At 46.1% G+C, this 20,839-nt stretch overlaps 1 long non-coding RNA gene across 1 annotated transcript in view; it reads right to left on the bottom strand.

Annotated features, from left to right (window-relative positions):
• LOC127006969 (uncharacterized) overlaps positions 1-20,839 on the bottom strand; it is an 80,836-nt gene that overhangs the window by 55,363 nt on the left and 4,634 nt on the right. The gene's annotated exons all lie outside the window — the stretch shown is intronic.

Below are 20,839 nucleotides of genomic sequence, written 5' to 3'. Positions count from 1 at the left end.
GGAAGGAAGAAAGGAAGGAAGGAAGGAAGGAGTAGAAGAAGGATGGGTTAAGTATTAGAAGGAAGAGAAGGAAGGAAGGAAGGAAGGAAGGAGTAGAAGAAGGATGGGTTAAGTATTAGAAGGAAGAAAGGAAGGAAGGAAGGAGTTGAAGAAGGATGGGTTAAGTATTAGAAGGAAGAGAAGGAAGGATGGAAGGAAGGAGTAGAAGAAAGAAGGAAGGAAGGAAGAAAGGAAGGAGGGAAGGAAGGAAAGATCAGGAAAGGAAAACGACCATATCGATGAATGAATGTGAATGAAACAAAGGACGAAAGAAATGAAAATAAAACAACTTAATAGACGAAGGAAGGAAGGAAGAAGGAAATTAAAAAGGTGGAGATAAGAAAGAAATTAAAAATGGAAAGAGAAAAAGTTCAAATAAAAGAAAAAGAAATGGGAATGAAAAAGAGGAGGAAATGAATAAAATAAAACAACTTAATAGACGAAGGAAGGAAGGAAGAAGGAAATTAAAGGTGGAAAGAAGGAGGGACTTAAAGGAGAGGAGGAGGAAGGAGGCGCAGGAAGGATGGATGGCAGGAAGGGCGGCCGAGTGACTCACCTGCCCCCGCCTCACCTGTTGGCCAGCCTCGGAGGGCCATAAATCTCCTGTTTGACGTCTCTCTCTCTCTCTCTCTCTCTCTCTCTCTCTCCTACGCTGTCTCTCTTACGCTGTCTCTCTCTCTCTCTCTCTCTCTCTCTCTCTCTCTCTCTCTCTCTCTCCATCTATAAAACGAAAACCGTGACCCCGCACTGAGCAACTCCATATAACGAAATGCGACTCCGGTATATGTGAGTGCTTAGGCCTACTCCAGCGACAGGGAGAAGGGGGTGAAGGGAGTCGAAGGGGGTCAGCCAGCCAGCCACCTATCCAGTCAGCCAGGTAACCAGCCACTCCCACACCTGCTGATGGCCTAACTGTCCTTTTTTTTCCCCTTCGATTCCCCTCATCCTCAGCGCCCCTCGCAGCCGGTCAGCCGTCATTACCTGCGTTAATCACAGGGCACAGAACACCTTTCCTAGGCCTACACCTGACCGCGCTCCACGACCACAAGAAACGGCTCATTTTTCTTTCTTTTTTCTTTTTTTGCTTTTTTTTTGTATTACTGTTTGGTTATGTTGTTGTTTTCTCTGTCTCTGTGTTTGTTTGTCTCTTTCTTTTGTTGTTTTGGTGTTTCTTAGTATTTTTCTTTCATATATGTTTTGCTTTTGGAAATATTTTGTCAGTAAACTATAATAACAATAATCTATGTCTGTCTGTCTGTCTGTCTATCACTCTCTCTCTCTCTCTCTCTCTCTCTCTCTCTCTCTCTCTCTCTCTCTCTCTCTCTCTCTCTCTCTCTCTCTCTCTCTCTCTCTCTCTCTCTCTCTCTCTCTCTCTCTCGTATTTCTTCTATTCTCTCTTCTATGTATGTTTCTTTGTCCTTTCTCTTTTCATCCTCTTTGATCTTTCTATATCTCTCCTATTTCTGTAACGTATTTCTCTATTCCTGCTTCTCTCTTTTAGCTTAGTCTCCCTCTCGCTCTCCCTCTCCCTCTCTCTCTCTCATTCCACTCCTTTCCCTCTCTCTCTCTCTCCCCGGGGCGGAAGTGAGGTGGTGCTGGCAGGACACTGTTTGATCACTGCCCACCTGGTCCCCCCTCTCCCTCCCCCCACGCCAGGTAACTTTCCCTTTCACGTAAAAAAAGGCTTAATTACCTCCCCTTCATTTGCATTTGGCGTGAGAACGAGTCTGTCACCTGAGGGAGAAAATGAGGGAGAGGGAGTGACTAGCTGAGTGTATGTTTGTTTGTCATCCCTGTCATGAAGTCAATTATTCAGAAACGTATGTAGTGAGGGGGAAGATACGTGTGTGTGTGTGTGTGTGTGTGTGTGTGTGTGTGTGTGTGTGTGTGTGTGTGTGTTTATATAATCGCCCGTCTCTTTGTCAACCTTATCTCCCATTGTTCCCTCTAATCTTCGTATCCAAGACCACAGCCATCACGTCAGCGGAAGGCGAAGAGAAACACGTGTGGTTAGCGTTGTCCTCACGCGGGGAAAAAAGGCCTGTGTTGGTATGCTCAGACAATGCCACCCTGCACATCAACAACTTCCAAAGGCCAAAAACAGGATTAATCGTGACCTCATGAGTGTTTCCTTAGGTTCACGGTACAGAAGAAGGGTCAGACTACCACCAGGGCCATAAGACTACCCCTGGAAATGCTCTAAACCCCTATACGAGAGCTTTGTTTAATGTATGTGCTTGGGAAGGGATATGTTTTAAGAATATGGGCCCGGAGTGTCTTGGGTAGTGAAGGGCGAGAGAACGTGAGACTGTGCGTGGCTGAGTGATTAAGTTGATAAGGATTTAGATAGTGTAAGTTTGTGTTCGTCCTTCCTTAGTCCTTTCAGAATAGACAGATAAACACACGGACTCCCCCCTCCCCTCCGCACACACACACACACACACACACACACACACACACACACACACACACACACACACACACACATACACACAGAGGAATGCATTTTTTTCTTTTTTGGTTACAGTAAAGGGAGGAGCTCATTGTTACATCACACACACACACACACACACACACACACACACACACACACACACACACATACACACACACACACACACATACATCCCTTCCCCTCCCTCTCTCCCCCACACACAACCGCCTCCCTTCCCTTCTCCTCCCACACACGACCCTTCCCCTTCCTTTCCCCCCCCCCACACATACAACCTTTCCCGCCTCTCCCCTTCCTCCCACCTCACAAACACAACCTTCCCCTTCCCTCTCCCTTTCTCCCCACATACACATAACCCTTCCTCTCCCCTTCCTTTCCCCTCCACACACAATCGCTTCCCTTCCTTTCCCCCGACACATACAACCCATCCCTTCTCTCCCCCTCCCTTCATAAGAACATAAGAACATAAGAACGCAGGAGTCTGCAAGAGGCCGGTAGGCCTGTACGAGGCAGCTCCTTTGACCCTAAGCTCCCGTGTATCTAACCCCACCTATTATCGCTGTCCATGAATTTATCTAGTCTATTTTTGAATGTGACAATTGTATTGGCACTCACCACATGACTGCTAAGCCTATTCCACTCATCCACCACCCTGTTAGAAAACCAATTTTTGCCTATGTCCCTGTTCAATCTGAATTTATCCAGTTTGAGCCCGTTACTTCGTGTCCTAACCTTATGAATGTCTCCCTTATTAAAGCCCTTCATCCATTTATAAACCTCGATCATGTCTCCACGCACCCTTCGCCTTTCTAGAGAATGCAAGTTTAACTGTTTGAGTCTTTCCTCGTATGGCAAGTTTCTCAACCCCTGAATCATCTTAGTCATCCTCCTCTGCACCGATTCTAACATTTTGATATCCATTCTATAGTAGGGTGACCAGAACTGAACCGCATAGTCAAGATGAGGTCTAACTAATGCTAAATATAGTTTGAGGAAGACTTTTGCTTACGCTCCTTGAAATAAATCCCAGTACCCTATTAGCTCGATTTCTAGCTTGAATGCATTGTGCCCTTGGACGGAGATCAGAGCTCACTAAGACCCCTAAATCCCTCTCGCACCCAGACCTACTTATGGGAGTGTCATTTAATCAATAGTTGTGTGAGGGGTTCTGCAGTTCCCTACATTGAAATCCATCTGCCATTTATCCGCCCAGCCATACAATCTGTATAGTTCATCCTGGAGAATACTAGCGTCTTGATCCGACTCAATTACTCTACCGATCTTCGTATCATCTGCAAATTTACTAACATCACTACTAATTCCTGTGTCTAAGTCATTGATATAAATAATAAACAAAAGTGGACCTAATAACATCCCCAGTCAGATCTTTTACCATTGATTTGCACTCTTTGCTTCCTATTGCTAAGCCACGCCTTGACCCAGTTCAAAACTTTACCCTCTACTCCGTGAGCCTGTAATTTAAGCAACAGTCGTTGGTGAGGAACTTTGTCAAACGCTTTACTAAAATCAAGATAGATTACATCATAATTTTCATCTCTGTCAACCGCCTCAAATACTTTATTGTAGAAGGACAAGAGACACACATAGTCCCCTTCTCCTCTCTCCCCCCAGCGATCCATCACACACACTCGCGAGGGGTGAAGAAAGACACCCTTCACACCGCTCTGATTTCTTCTTTCTCACGCCGGCAATTAAAAGGGTCACCGTCCCCCGCCGCCGCCTGATACACCAACCTCCCATCCGCGCAGCAGGGGGGCCGCGGCTTAATCGAACTCATTTGGGTTGGCGAGCTGAAAGTGACAGGCCGCGTATTGAACTGAAGGTAGGAGAGGCGACGGCATGGAACGGCGTGTGCGTGAGAGTGTGTGTGTGTGTGTGTGTGTGTGTGTGTGTGTGTGTGTGAGTGAGAGAGAACGAGAGGGGTAAAAGAGGGAAACTTGAGTAGAAAAACGATATAAAGACATGGAAGAGAAATAGAGAGAGAAATGGAGGAGGGGATGAAAATAGCAGGGAGGACATACATGAAAGAGAAGACAAGAAATACGAGATAGATAGAAATAGATATAGAGACTGACTGAAAAAGAAGGATAACAAGAAAAAAGTAAAATAAATCGAGAAAAAAGAAGGATAACAAGAAAAAGAAAGAGAGAGAGAGAGAGAGAGAAAGAGAAAGAGAGAGAGAGAGAGAGAGAGAGAGAGAGAGAGAGAGAGAGAGAGAGAGAGAGAGAGAGAGAGAGAGAGAGAGAGAGAGAGAGAGAGAGAGAGAGAGAGAGAGAGAGAGAGAGAGAGTGGGGAAGGGATGGACAGTCGTATCACCCAGGTTATTATTTCCTGTCCCTAATTAACACTGAAGCGCTCCCCTTTGCATGACCCACTTAGCGCATCCGCCGTCTATCGCAGGGGAGGCGGAGGTCACGTGACGCCGACCCTCTCTACCGCCTCAGGAATCCGCGTCGTCTGTACCAAGCGTGACGGTCGGGACAAAGGAGTACCATAGAAGCAGCCCCGTGCCATCCCACTTTCTATAATCAAGGGTTTAGCGAGTAAGAAGAGGCAGTGGTTAGTGGTGAGGGTAGAGGTGGGGGAGAAGAAAAGACAGTATAGGAGTGAATAGTTGTATGGTGTAGGTTCGTTGTATTCCGATGTAGTTACTGCCCACTGTAGAAGCGTCCCATCCCCCTCTCAGGAGTCCCTCAAGGATGACTGCATAGGTATAGCGTCGTTGTTAGGTTTCGAGGGATTAGAATTGTGTGTGTGTGAGTGCAATTCTACCATACCCATCGGATTTTCATGTACTTCAGAGATGCGATAATTGGTTTAAGAGAAAAAAATGCATGTATATTCTCTAAATTCTGACGGAGTATCAACGTTTTTCGAAATTTCTCACCACGATGTGACGTAAGTGATAAACGTCGTTACTAATGTAGCAAATGTGGTGGTTGACATGTTAACTGTAGGCTTTTTTTTTTTTGCAAGGGGTGACCATGGCCATGCGCTTTCAAGGAGAGTGTATCAAGGCACCTCTCCACCCGAAATTGACCTCTTTTGGCTACTCTTTATCTTTTATAGGAGCGGCGGGTAGCGGGCTTATTTCTGTACTCTTTTTATTGCCCTTGAGCCGTGTCCTCTGATGTAAAAAAAAAAAAAAAAAATGACAACTATGGTGATTCGAGATTATCCAACGGCTGAGTCATCTCCGGTACCACGAATGAACCATAATTTTTTTCGACGATAAGCAACAGAAGTAATGAGCAAAGACCGGACATTTGTTTTTCGTGATCATATTTCCACCTCAAACCGCAGTGAGTATCAGCCTCGTCCACGTTATCTTGCTATACTTGGCGGCCACAAATAGAACGTTCGTTACTCAACCTTTTGTGGTAACCTCGACGAGCAATCCAGCAAAGATTTCGTGCCGCAGTTGATCAAATTCACGAACCGCCCGGTAAGGTTGTCAAGAAGTGCGTTATGATTCGGACTTGCTATTATCCCCTTGACCGCGGATTTCCTACAAGAAGACATCACCAAGCTACAGGAATGGAACAAAAAGTAGCTGCTACAATTCAATGAGGAAAAATGTAGGTCGTTATTATAAGACACCTTCGTTTCTCACATCAGCTATTTCTAAAGGCCAAAGAGGGGGTTAGTCAGGTTCTAATGAGTGTTTCTTTGGGTTCAAGGTACAGAAGAAGGGTCAAACTACCACCAGGGTCATGCAACTACTCCTGGAAATGCCCACAGCTCCTACGAAAGCCTTGTCAAATACGTGTTCTTGGGCGGCGAAATGTCTTGTAATATGACCCTGCACCTTGGGAGAGGATATCCAGCATACCAATACCACATGGGAAACACTCCACTATCCACCGCAGAGGCAGAGAAAAACCTGGGAGTATAAGTAACCAGGCTACCAATGAAAGCAGAATCAGTACCAATCGCAGCGGACGGGTTAGTGTTCGCCTGACCCTGCCCGATAATGTGGTGAGGCTTATTGAGGGACGTCACGCCGCGCCAATCGCCCGAGTCAAGAGCTACAAATATTCTTACAAGTTTCTTTTGACACCCGCGAAACCCTAACTCCAGGCCAGCGATGCCAAACTGTCGTACTCTAAACATCATATTTTTATCATTTTCAGGGCTTAAAACTCTCGTACCTTTACAAATAACGATCGGAAATTAAAGTTATCGTTGAAAATGTAAAAGAGTGATGGTTTTCTTTCATATTCGCAATAGTTAGATGTCAAAAACTACAAGGCAATGTGATAGACGATCGAAAATTAAAGTTACCGTTGAAAATGCTAAATAGTGATGGTTTTCTTTCATATTCGCAATAGTTAGATGTCAGAAACTACGAGGAGGCAATGTGATGGGTACGATAATTTGACAACGCTGCTCCAGGCCACTGTTGCCGGATTGTCGTACTCCTAGCGTCGTATTTATCGGTTTCTGGCCCATAACTATTGCCAAGAAACACCAATAATTAACCATTTTTACGATAACTATATATGAAGCCAGTTATTGGGGTGAAGGAGACAGTTCTTGGGTCGGAAATCGGCAGACATACGAGGCTGAGTACGACAATCTGGCAACGTTGCTCCAGGCCCCGTTGCCAGATTGTCGTACACAGAGCATAGTACTTACCGGTTTGTGACGCTTAACTATTGCCAAGAAACATCAGGAATTAACTATTTCAACGATAATTATAAGCGAATCTCCTTATTGGGGTCCACGAGACAGTTTTTGTGTCGGAAGTCGGCAAATATACGAGGCTGAGTACGATAATTTGCCAACGTTGCTCCAGGCCCAGTGATGCGTAAAGATGAGAAATGAAGTGCTCTGAACCTGACTACAAGGTGATACAACTTGAAAGTCTGTATTAAAGTCCGCCTCACCTGCCAAGCAATGACGATTTTTCTGTTATTATTTTCAGAAACTCGTTAATTCTGTGATACACGCGCCAATGCCACACGAAGGTCGAGCGTAGCAGAGCGAAGCGAATATTTGTTTAGATTCAGTTTATCTTGATTTTACGTCAGACTTTCAAGAGGAGGGTATCACGACACCTCTCCTCTCCAAATTGACCAAGTGTTTCAAGTTTTGTTTTGGTATGTGTTGTTCTTTTTTTTCTTGTTCTTCTCGGTCCTAATGTTTTTTTATTGTTTTGTTCGTCGTCTTTCTCTTAAAAAAAACATATATAGCAAATGTTTCAAGTTTTGTTTTGGTATGTGTTCTTCTTTTTCTTGTTCTTCTTTTTCTTGTTCTTCTCGGTCCTATTGTTTTTATTGTTTTGTTCGCCATATTTCTCTCTGGATTTTACGTCACTTTCAAGAGGAGGGTATCAGAACACCTCTCTTCCCGAAATTGATCTACCTTTGAGCGGCGTATAATGTTTAGATTCAGTTTATCCGGATTTTACGTCAGACTTTCAAGAGGAGGGTATCAGGACACCTCTCCTCCCGAAATTTACCTATCTTTCGGCCACTCCTCTTAACTCTTTTGTAGGAGGAGTGAGTAGCGGGCTTGTTTTTCATTAATTTCCCTTTTTTTTTTTTGCCCTTGAACTGTTTCCTTTACTGTAAAATAAAATAAAAAGACTGTCGCCGCTGTAAGTGACGGGTCGTGCTGATGCGCCGCGGAACGACCAGCCACGACCTCTAAACCAGGCGGCCTCGGGTCACCGTAGTGTTACAGCGGGTCTTAAGAGGCCGACCTCCTTAACTCCTCGTTCCGTCGGGGTTATGAACCATTAAGACGGTCGTGAAGGCAACTTTGGAGATCTGCCCCTTTGATCACTGGCACGGTACTGGTGGTCATGGGGGGGAAGCTAATGGTAGTGGTAGCTGGTGATGGTGGTAGCTGGTGGTAATGGTGGTGGTGATGGTGGTAGGTGGTGGTGGTGGTGGTGGTGGTAGCTGGTGGTGGTGCTGGTGGTAATGGTGGTGGTGATGGTGGTAGGTGGTGGTGGTGGTGGTAGCTGGTGGTGGTACTGGTGGTGGTGATGGTAGTAGGTGGTGGTGGTGGTGGTAGCTGGTGGTGGTGCTGGTGGTACTGGTGGTGGTGATGGTAGTAGGTGGTGGTGGTGGTGGTGGTGGTAGTGGTAGCTGGTTGTAGTGGTGATCGGAAGCACTGAGCACAATATCCAAAACTCGTACACGCTTGAAATAACTAGTTTCGGGGGAGAGTATACGAAACATGTGAAAAAAAAAAAGGAATGAAGTTTATACAGGAGAAGAAGAAGAAAGAAGAGAAGGGTGTGGGTAATGATGGTTGAAACAAAGGAAGGTAATTGCAGTGGTCACGGTCTGCGGCAACACGTGGTGGCGGTGAAATCCCTTAACCCGGTAGCAGCGACGGGCCAAATTTCTGCCATGATATAAACCTCCCAAAATAGATGATGCATAAACTGATCACATATGCGTTGATATTTATTATGAAATGGCTTGCGTGAGTGATGATTCCTTCTCATTATTTTGCTTAGAGGGGCCTTTAACCTAACCTAACCTAACCTAAGAAACATGACCCCCGCAGCTACCGGGTTAAGGGGCTATTACACTGGGCAAATTTTCCGTGGATCTTCAGTCAAACCACGATTTCCGTTGGCGTGGTTCTCATATTTCCGTGGTTTTCTGACGTGTCCACGATCTTCCAAAGCTACGGTAGATTTCACCTGAAGGACGACGGTATTACTCACCATCATCATCAGCAGCAATAACAAGAAACAAATGAGAACCACGCTAGCGGAAATCGTGGTTTGATTGAAGATCCACGGAAAATTTGCCCGGTGCAATAACCCCTTTAGTGGAGCTGCAGTGTAAATAATAAAAAATAAAGGAACGTCAAGGAGTAATTCACGATGACACGAATACAGAAACAGATAACGACGAACGATTCACACACACAAAAAAAAGAAAATGCAGCCTTCCCTCCGGCGCCGAGACAGTGAAGGGAGCTTGAGAGGATGAGTGAAGAATAGATGCGTGGGTGAGTGGAGGATGAGGGGCGACACACGGATCACGGGAGATGGGATGTGGGGTGGGAGGGGGGCAATGGGGGGGAGGCGATAAATGCACGAGTGAAGGGGGAGGGGGGGGGGGTTCAGAATCCATCCCAGAACACTTAAAAAACGTCCCTCAGAGGATCTGCCGCCGCTGACTGCCAACTTTATTATAAACAATTCAACGCCACAATATGCAGGCCTTGTGTGTCTGGGGGTGGCGGGGGCGGAGGGGGGTTAGCTGGCACCCGCCGGCGCCCCGCCCCGCCCCCACCACCAAGCTTAGTGAGACTCTTCCCATTTCCCTATCGCAGCCTCCCTCCCCTCCCCTCCCCCCTGCTCCATCAGTCGTCTCGTTCATAGCCCCGTCCGTCACAAGTCACATGTATCCGACCGTTTATCACACCAACGCCCTCCTCCTCCTCCTCCTCCTCCTCCTCTTAGGCTCGCCACGCCCTGCCCCGCCCTGCCCTCTGTTTCGATCACGCAACCAAAAACAAGTAACCAAATACAGGTGAAGTTGGGGACATTCGCTTCGTGGCCCCGGTGGTCATCTCAATCTCAATCTCAATCTTCATTCAGATTTTTGTGGGTTACTCAACATCTTATATCTCGGTTTAAGTGTATTTGGCCACCATCACGGAGCCTGCCTGTTCGGCCTGTAGTACTGCGCAGTATCCCTGTAACCTGTTTTTTTCTTTTTTTACCTGTAATAAGGATAATCTTCATTGTCTTCACAGAACTGAACAAAAGCAAATTATGCCTGGCCTGGCCACTCAACCCTGACGAGCGGCGCCGCACAGGCCTGCTCATCCTGGCAGGGGCGGCGGCGGCCCGGCTGACGGAGCAAGGCTGGGGCCAGGCAGGGAAGATTTTATGCCAATTTTATGCCGGACCGGTAGGCTGGGCTGGGCGGCGAGACGAGGGGCTTCGCGTGCGGCGCCCCTCGGTCTGACGGAGGTTTACTGGGGACGGTTTTTTCTGTCTGATGCACTGGAGCAGAAAGACAAATAAACGTGATTCTTAACTTCCTCTTTAAAAGGGAACAGAGGGTTTTACACAGAGGGTTTTACATCTCCACTTCCTCCTCCTCCGTGGCCCTGGCAACAAGTGGTAGGCTGAGCAACCCGCTTCACACCCTCCTGTCCTTTCACCCTCCCCCTCTCCGTCAGTACTTTTCCCTCACCCATCTCGTGCATCCTCCCCGCCCTTTGTAATCACCAGGACCTTCACGGCTGCCGGACAGACGCCCCTCCCCCTGACCACCCTCCTCTGTGCCTCCTGCAGCGTCCCTCATCAACTCCCCTCACCCTTGACTGCCCCGCGTCCTTCTTGCAAACATTTTTAGTGACCCTGACCACTTCCTCTCCCTCTTCCTTCCTCTCTCTGTCTACGCATTCTCCTCCTCCGCCCACCCGAAACTGACCTCTCTTTTGGCTACTCTTTACTTTTATCTTTCATAGGAGCGGCGAGTAGCGGGCTTTTTTTATACTCTTTTAATTGCCCTTGAGCCGTGTCCTCTGATGTAAAAAAAAAATACCCATTCCCTATGCATCTTTTATCTTTGTTTTTTATACATTAATGGAGGCAGCTCAAGGGACAAATCAAAATGGAGGAAACAAAACAAGCCCACTGTCGCCGCCCCTGCAAATAGTGGAGTGTGAGAGAAGGCCACAAAACGCCACAAAATTAAACAACAACGCAAAAGAAGAGACCAGCGAGAGACGCCTTGTCCCAGCCATGAATATTCCAGTCGGGACAAATCTTCCTCGGAGGCTTGAAGGACAGGTGAGGGGGAGAGAGAGGGAAGACGGGAGCCAGGTAGGATGGGATGGAGGGGTGGAAGGGGCGGTGCAGGGGAGACGAGAGGACTTGAAGAAGATATTAGATTAGGTTGATTGTGGAAAGATAACTAAATACGAGTTAATAGACAGATAGATAGATAGCGAGAGAGAGAGAGAGAGAGAGAGAGAGAGAGAGAGAGAGAGAGAGAGAGAGAGAGAGAGAGAGAATATAACACCACTACACATTTCAAAGGCGATTAAATATGCAAACATTAATTAAGATGAAACATTGATATATCCACGGAAATGTCCTGCATGAAGCTGAACACACACACACACACACACACACACACACACACACACACACACACACACACACACACACACAGGAAGAAAGACAGACAGACAGGGAGAGAGAGACAAAACATACATACAGACAAACAGACAAACAGGTAAATGGAAGTACAGACAGACTAACAGACAGACAGATATACAGGTTAACATACACTATATATTTTAACATCGGGAAGACAAACACGAATTGGCGAACACATATCACACGGAAACACAAACAGATGTCCTTTCCCCCGCGCTGCCAATACTATAACTCAAATACACTATACATAAATACACCCTAAAACCCAACCCAGCCTTCCCATACACCGCATATAGCAAGCAACACCCCACCCCGTCCATCACCCGCCCTTTCCCCGCTTAGAACCCAATCAAAGACAACTATTCGTAGCCCCAATTAAAGTCACTGTTATGAAGAGGCTAAGGGTCACTCTCCTAAACCTTCCATGCACATACATTTGACAAGGCTTTCGTAGGATTTGTGGGCATTTGCGGAGGTAGTTTTATGACCCTGATGGCGGTTTGATCATTCTTCTGTGTCATGAACCTACAGAAGCACTCATTAGAACGCGACTGATCTCCTTATCGGTCTTTGGAAATAAGAGTTGTCTAAGGGTCACTCTCCTAAACCTTCCATGCACATACATTTGACAAGGCTTTCGTAGGATTTGTGGGCGTTTCCATGGTTAGTTTTATGACCCTGATGGTGGTTTGATCATTCTTCTGTGTCATGAACCTACGGAAGCACTCATTAGAAGGCGATTGATCTCCTTATCGGTCTTTGGAAATAAGAGTTGTTGATGAGAGAGAGGGAAGCGTCTGAGAATGGCGATCTGAAGAACACCTCAACCTGCACCCCCCTCACACACACACACAAGCAAACACACGCACACACGCACCAAACACAACCATTAGTCAAGAGTGTCACCGGGAAAGGTCAAGGTGAAGAGGGTCATAAATTATCCAATCGTTTGCTGCTGCCTCAGTGTCCATAAGACCGAATGTTTTTACACCTAACAACACACACACACACACACACACACACACACACACACACACACACACACGCCTTGCTTTTATCGCGGCGGTGCATTCCTCATCTCCCTGTCCGGGGTCTCGCGTCGTGTTGGCAACAGTCTTGTCCGTCCCATCCACCGTTGCCAGATTCTCGTACTCAGAGCCGCGTATTTATCGGTTTCTGGCCCATAACTGTTGCCAAGAAACACCAACAATCAACCATTTAGACGATAACCATATATGAAGGCAGTTATTTGGGTGATGAAAGCAGTTTTGGGGTCGGAAATCGGCAAACATGAGGCAGAGTACGACAATCTAGCAACGTTGATCCCATCCCTCGCCACTGGAGCGGAGCGGACGGTCGCCTGACGGAACCAGATGACGTGCACGCCTTTTTCCGCTGCGTTTAACACCACACTCGTTTCCACTTACCTTGCGTGTCTCCGGGCGGGTCTTGGGTGTCCGGGATATCTGCCCGTGCATGTATAAGCATAATCTTGCATCCCTTAATGACTCAAACAGGAGATTAAGTATTTCCTCCGCGAGTTCTCTTGGTGCTCGCTTCTCGCACCCTCCTCTCATCCGCCGCTGCGTTCGCCACCCTTGCCGCCCGTCCCTCTAAGCCTTGCATAATCCGCCACCCCAAAGTCGGCCACCTGAACATGATTTTCCTACTTCACTTCCCCTCCGTATTTTTTCCGTTTAATACAAGTCTTATTTTCGTATTCTCTCTCCTGCCCGGGTGTCTCTCCTCCCTCTCTTCCTCCCTCGGCTATTAGCTCGGACCACCTCGCAACACTTTATGCAGGATTTCAACCCCGCTAAAGAAGGGTCCTCTTGCATGATGCTGAGAGAGAGAACTGTTGCTATAGTGTCATGGGAGGCTTAGTCGTGAGGTATTTTATTCACTTCATCCTTCACTCTGTTTTGACTCTTCCGCCATTCAGATGTTTTTTTTCAGATTTTTATTCTTTTTTTCTTTATGGTTTAGTTATGGAGGCACGCATCCCGCCCTTCCACAGGTGTTTGTCTGGCCAGTGATTAAGGAAGGTGAGGTATTTCCAAGTGCTTATCGAAACACCTTCTTATTGTTTTTCAGTGCATTTTGTTTTCCTTCATATATATCTTTTGTTTGATGTCTATATAAGAACATAAGGAGTCTGCAAGAGGCCTACATATATATCTTTTGTTTGATGTCTATATAAGAACATAAGAACGTAAGGAGTCTGCAAGAGGCCTACATATATATCTTTTGTTTGATGTCTTAAATAAGAACATCAGAACGTAAGTAGTCTGCAAGAGGCCTACATATATATCTTTTGTTTGATGTCTTAAATAAGAACATCAGAACGTAAGGAGTCTGCAAGAGGCCTATATATGATTACACTGTTGTTGGTACTTCTAAGCGTCTGTGAGATATGTTTTCTAGGTTCACGTGTTTCATTCTTCTTCTAGGATTCAAGTTTTCGTTTCCTGTTCTTCTAATTAAGTCTACAAGTGCCTATTTCCAGCCACAGTCAGTCTACATTTCAAAAACTGCACTACATTATAATTTTTTTTTAAGTTCACGCCTATAGCGCCGGTAGGCTTGCTTGAGGGGCCTGGATGGTGTTCGGCCCCAGCCCGTCATGGCGCAGGCAAGTGTTTATAGTGGCGCCATCTTCTCTTGGTTCTCCCCACCACGGACCACCGCCACAGAGTCTTGCAGTGATCACATACTCATAAAGAACGGCCGTAAAGTTCAAATATTCCACCCCCGTAATACGTCCACATAACGTTCGTATCAGCGACCAAATATCCCCGGCCGGTGCTACGGGAGGAAGGAGCCGCACCGTGTCTCCCACCGCCGCCTGCTATTCCTCGTTATGTCTACTTTTATTTCTGAGGGAATGGTCTGTACAGCCATCACGGGGGCATGAAACTACCCGGCCGTCCCCACGAGTCATCTGCATAACCCCTGCTGCCACTGCTGATGATGATGATGACTCTTATGATCGCCCCCGCCTCTCCTCACCACCGAACCTGCCCATGACCACCGTTGTCAGATTATCGTACTCAAAGCTACGTAGTTACCGTTTTTTGCCGCCTAACTATTGCCAAGAAACATCAGGAATTAACTATTTTAACGATGAATATAAATGAATCTAGTTATTAGGCCCAGGAGACAGTTTTGGGGTCGGAAGTTGGGAAATATAGGAGGCTGAGTACGACAATCTGGCGACGTTGGCCATGACGGCGCATCGAAAACTGAAGACTTTTTATAGTGACATTCTATCATTGCTTTGTTTTCTCTTTTTCTGTTCTTTTCTTTGCAGGGTACGATAGTCTTTACCGCCTCCCTTTACCTGTATCTCCTCCTTTCTATAGATATATATTACCATTGTTATCCCTTCTCTGTTCTTTTCTTTGCAGGGTACGATAGTCTTTACCGCCTCCCTTTACCTCTATCCTCTCCTTTCTATAGATATATATTACCACTGTTATCCCTTCTCTGTTCTTTTCTTTGCAGGGTACGATAGTCCTTACCGCCTCCCTTTACCTCTATCCCCTCCTTTCTATAGATATATATTCCCACTGTTATCCCCTTCTCTGTTCTTTTCTTTGCAGGGTACGATAGTCCTTACCGCCTCCCGGGTCAACACTCTGATATGACGATTAAAACAAAACAAAAACAACAACCAGTGGCTTAAACTCTTACCAACTTGAGAGGATCCGCGTGACCAGCAATACCAAGAAGCGATAAGACGATTTAAAAAGCAGCTTCCAGAGAATAAATATTAATACACAAACACGAATATTGTAAAGAATGATTAAACGTATCCACAAAGACGCTAATTATATACAGTTGTGAGTGAGCGAGCGCAGACTCATCACACACGTTCTGAACATCTTTGAGTGTAGTTGCGTCACTGTCTGGAGGTAATGTGTGTGTGTGGGGGGGGGGGGGGGGGGGGGGGGTGGGGAGGTTGTGTATGTGTGGGTGGTAGTGAATGTATGGGTAAGCTGGTATGGATATGGGTGTGGAAGTGGATGTGTGTGTGTGTGTGTGTGTGTGTGTGTGTGTGTAGCATGCGTGTGTGTGTGTGTGTTTGTGTTTTAAAGATTTGGTGTGTGTGTGTGTGGCGGGGGGGGAGCGGGGGGGGGGGGATGTGTGTGTGTGGGTTAAGGCATGAATGAGCAGTGGGTGTATAGCTGCATGCGTGGGGGCGTGAGTGTGGGGCTGTAGGCAAGGGGGAGTGTGAGGGGTGGGGGGGTCATGGGGGGGGGGGGGCTGCTGGAGGGTGTACCTATTGCTCTGATTCACAAACAATGGAGAAAATTGTAAAAAACTGAAAAGATGTGTGAGAGAAAAATGATGTGTTCGGAACGATGCCTTTTTTTTTTTTTTTTTTACAACAAAGGAGACAGCTCAAGGGCACAAAAAAAGGAAACAATAAAAAAAGTCCTAAGCCCTAGGTTCATGGCCCTATTCTTCAGTTATGGTGCAAGGTATGGTAATGGTGGAGAGAGAATGGTAGATAGAAAATTTAATGGGCTTTACAACCATACCAAGAAAATTAAAATACCTTTGAGAACAATGGAGTAAAATGGAGAAAACTAAAGAGATGTGTGAGAGAAAAATGATGTGTTCGGAATGATCCCCTAAGTTTATGGCCCTATTCCTCAGTTATGGTGCAAGGTATGGTAATGGTGGAGAGAGAATGGTGGATAGAAAATTTAATGGGCTTTACAACCATACCAAGAAAATTAAAATACCTTTGAGAATAATGGAGAAAAATGTAGAAAACTGAGATAATGCTGTGATGGCCCGTTTAAAATGCATGTCCGCTGTGTACCAGATGAAGCACACACACACACACACACACACACACACACACACACACACGAAACTAACTCTTCGTAATAATTCTTCCTTTCACTCACTTCTCAAACACAGAAATCCAAAAATAAAACCCTGGAAATTAACACAAACAACCTTTTTTTCCCAGCACTTAAACCCTTAATTTTTTTTTGCTTCTCAAACACACGAATCCAAAATTCAAACACTGGGGAAATGCATACAAACAAACAACCCATTTTCCCAACACAAACACAAACAAACAGAAATCCTAAACCCAACATATAAAGAATCCAAATCACCATAATGAGACGCAATAAATTCTGGGGGCGGGAAAGACAGTTGACAATCGCGCCGCTGAGAGCAAGACTTAATCCCACGACCCTCCGCCCCGGGCCTTTGTGGAGCGGCAGAAGTTCGCGGCGCAGTGCATAATACTCTCGTAAATCCCGAGCCCGCTAAAGCCGCTGGAAAGAAGTAATTAACATCAGACAACGCTAATAACAATATTTTAAAAAGTCTGGCAGGCAGGTCCACGGAGAGAGGGAGGGAGAAGGAGAGGGATTGAGTGAGGAAGGGGAAGTGAGGGAGGGAAGCTGGGATAGGGGAGTGAGTGAGGGAGGAAAGGAGTGAAGGGAGGTAGAAGGGAGGGAGGTAAAAGGTAGGGAAGGATTGAGTGAAGAAGGAAGGGAGGGAGAGGGAAGCTGGGATGAGGAAGGGAGGAAAGGAGCGAGGCAAAGAAGGATGGATGGAAAGGATGCAAGAGGGATGGAGGGAGGAAAATAGTGAGGAAGGAAGAGAGAGAAGGTAAGAGGGAGAAGATAGGGAGAGAAAAGGAGTAAGTGAGGGAAGGAGAGGAGAGAGGGGATGAAAGAGGGAGGGTGAAAGGAGTGAGAAAGAAGGGAAGAAGGGAGAGGATGAAAAAGGAGAGTGTGAGGAGAGGACTGAAGAAAAGAAGATAAGAAGAGGAGGAGGAGGAAAAGGAAGAGAAAGACTCGCTAAAGGAGGGGAAAGAAGGAAGGAAAGTTAAGGAGGAGGAGGAAAAGGAGGAGGAGGACTGGGTGAAGAAGAAAGAAGAAAGAAAGAAAAGGAAAGAGAAAAACTGTATGGGTTAAAGACATACGTATAGTCCCAAAGTAGAAAAGAAGTGTCAGAACAAGAAAAGAAACTGTAAAAAGAAGGAGAATAAAAGGGCAGAGACAGACTAAAGGAAGGGTGAATGAGGGATATACAGGAAGGGTAATGGCGGAGGGAGGGAGGGAGGGAGAGGAGAGGGAAGAGGGAGGTAGAGGCCGTCAGTAGTGGTCGAAGAGGAGGAAAGGGGTGCTGGAGCGAGGGAAAGGGAAGGGAAAAATGTCTCAAACTTCCCCCATAGCTCTGGCGGCCCGGCGTGATCTGTACTATAAAACGACACAAACTTTTCCGGTGCGGGGAACTTTGCTGCGCCCACGGCCGGGAGTGTCGAGGGAGAAGGAGGAGGAGGAGGAGGAGGAGGTAATACTCGCGTTTGCATAGGGGATGAGTGTAGGTGAGAGGGTGAGAGAGTGAGAGAGGAGGGGGATGAGTAGGAGGAATATGCCCAGAATCGTCCAGAGTGGAGTTTTTACAGAAAGTTTGAGAGAAGAGTGAGTGAGTGAGTGAGTGAGAGTGAGTGAGTGTGAGTGAGAGAGAGAGGTACGCACAGGGGAAAGGTGATGGTTGACAAAAGCGACGGCGAAGCGATGAGGGAAACACAGACTGTCCACAAACACATTCAGAACACACACACACACACACACACACACACACACACACACACACACACACACACACAGAGATAGTCTCTCTGCCGCTGAGCAATCCACGACAACTTTTTTTTAGTCTTCCTCCTCCTCATTCTCCTTTTTTTTTGTTTGTTTCTTCTTTTTTTGCTCTTTTTCTTGTTTGTTTTCTTATTTTCTTGTTTTTTATTGTTTCCTGTTTGTTTCTTTTTTGTTTTCTTGTTTTATTTCTTGTCCATTTCCTTGCTCTTTTTATCTTTCATTTTCTTTTTCGTTTTCCTATTTTCTTTTCTCTCTTTTCTCCTCCCCTCCTCCTCCCCTCCTCCTCCTCCTCCTCCTCCTCCTCCATGTTTACGTCCCTCTACTTCACAATGCTATTTTCCCCAACCTGTTTTTCCTGTCGCTCGTTAATTCCCTGTTTGGTCTTTCTTCCTTCCTTCTTTCTGTGTCTGTTTATGTTTTTCTTCCTCTCTTGCATTTCCTTTTATCTCTCCTTTTTGTATGCTTTCCTTCGTCCTTCTTTTCCTTTACCTAACACAATATTCCTCTCTGTTGTTGTGTGTGTTCCCCTTCCTTCCTTCCCTCCTTCCTTCCTTCCTTCTTCCGTGGCCTTTCCCTCCTTCTCTTCCTTCACCTAACACAATATTCCTCACTGTGTTTGTCTCTCTCTCTCTCTCTCTCTCTCTCTCTCTCTCTCTCTCTCTCTCTCTCTCTCTCTCTCTCTCTTCCTTGTTTCTTCATCCTTCTTTCTTCCTTCCTTCCTTCTCTTTTTTTTAACGAACTTTCCTTCCACCCTTCCCTCTTTTCTTCATCCCCTCCTTCCTCGTCTTATCATCCTTCCTTCCTTCCTTCCTCCCCTTCCTTCTTCCTTGGCCTATATCTTTTCCTTCCTTCCTTGTTTCATCATCTCTTCCTTCCTCCTCCTCCTCCTCCTCCCCTTCCTTCTTCCCTAACCTCTCCCTCTTTCCTCCTTCCTTGTTTCATCATCTCTTCCCTCCTCCTCCTCCTCTTCCTCCTTCCTTCTTCCTTGGTCTATCCCTCTTCCATTCTTCCTTCGTTTCATCATTCCTCCTCTTTTCCTTCTTCCTCCTCCTTCCCCTTTCTTCTTTCTCGGCCTATCCCTCTTCCGTTCCTCCTTCTTTCCTTCCTCCTCCTCCTCCCCTTCTTCTTCCCTGGTCTATCCCACATCCATTCTTCCTTCGTTTCAGAATTCCTCCTTCTTTCCTTCTTCCTCCTCCTCCCCCTTTCTTCTTTCCTTGGTCTATCCCTCGTTTTTTTCTCGTTTTTTTTTTTTTGGCTACCTGCTTCTCCATTACAGTGAGACACGCAAAAACACCCTCAGTACCTTGCCACACACACACACACACACACACACACACACCTTCCCTCGCTCTACTAATCCACTGGCCACACGCACCCAAAAAAAAATGTATTACGAACTACCTTTAAAAAAAATACTTCACCTTACCACCACTACAACCTCAACCACCAGAACCACCTCCACCACCACAACCACCACCACCTTCCTCCCTATCCCATATCTTTATCTTATCTCTCTGCTATTCCTGGTTCCCTTCTTTTACCGTATGATAATGGAAATATTCTCTCTCTCTCTCTCTCTCTCTCTCTCTCTCTCTCTCTCTCTCTGGTAACTCCCTCTCATGCACGGGTGGATATGACAGCGCGAAGATGAGATATATAAAGTGTTTGGGAGAGACGGATGAAAGGAAATAGAAGGGGAGGATAAAGACGCATAAGAAGAGGAGGAGGAGGAGAAGAAAGAGAAGAAAGAACGAGACAACGAAAGAACGGGCGGAGGAACGACAGAGGGAAGGAGGAAATTAAGGTAGGAAGGAACTAGATTGCGAAAGATATAAGGTAAGAAGGAGAAAAAGAAGAGGAGGAGGAGGAAAGTGAAGAAAGAACGAGCCGATGAAAGAATGGGCGAAGAAACGATGGAGGGAGACGAGGAAAGAATGAAGAAAGGAAGGAATTACCGTAAGAAGGAACTGAATTGAGAAAGAAAGGAAGAAGAAAGAAAGAAAATGAAGACGAATTAGAGGATGATGCGAAGGAAAAAGAGGAAGAAAGTAAAGAATGAGCAAACGCGAAAAACACCAAAGGAATGACTGAGGGAAATGATGAAGGAAGGAAGGAAGGACTTAACGAAGGAAAACAAGCAAAACAAAGATAAATAAAGGAAGAAAAAGAAAGATATGACGATAGAGGATTAAGATGAGAAGTGAAAATTAGAGAAAACCAACTCAGGGACAAAAACTGAACCTTAAAAATACCATCAGAGAGAGAGAGAGAGAGAGAGAGAGAGAGAGAGAGAGAGAGAGAGAGGTAAACAAAATAGGGTGGTCACATGAATACAAATAGGAACACCACCAGAAAAGCTTCACTATATAAATTTATCAATTGTTTTGGGAAGGGAAGGGAAGGAGGAAGAGTGGGAAGGGAGAGAAAAGGGAGGGAGGGAGGAAGGGAGAGAGCGAAAGAACGTAGGGAAGGAAGGGAGAGGGAAAGAAGAGAGGAAAGGAAGTGAAGGGAAGGAGAGGGAAAGGAAGGGAAGGGGAGGGA

Source organism: Eriocheir sinensis, chromosome 34 (genome assembly GCF_024679095.1).
Source record: "Eriocheir sinensis breed Jianghai 21 chromosome 34, ASM2467909v1, whole genome shotgun sequence".
Classification (NCBI taxonomy): Eukaryota; Metazoa; Arthropoda; class Malacostraca; order Decapoda; family Varunidae; genus Eriocheir; species Eriocheir sinensis.
This window is presented reverse-complemented; position numbering and strand designations above follow the sequence as displayed.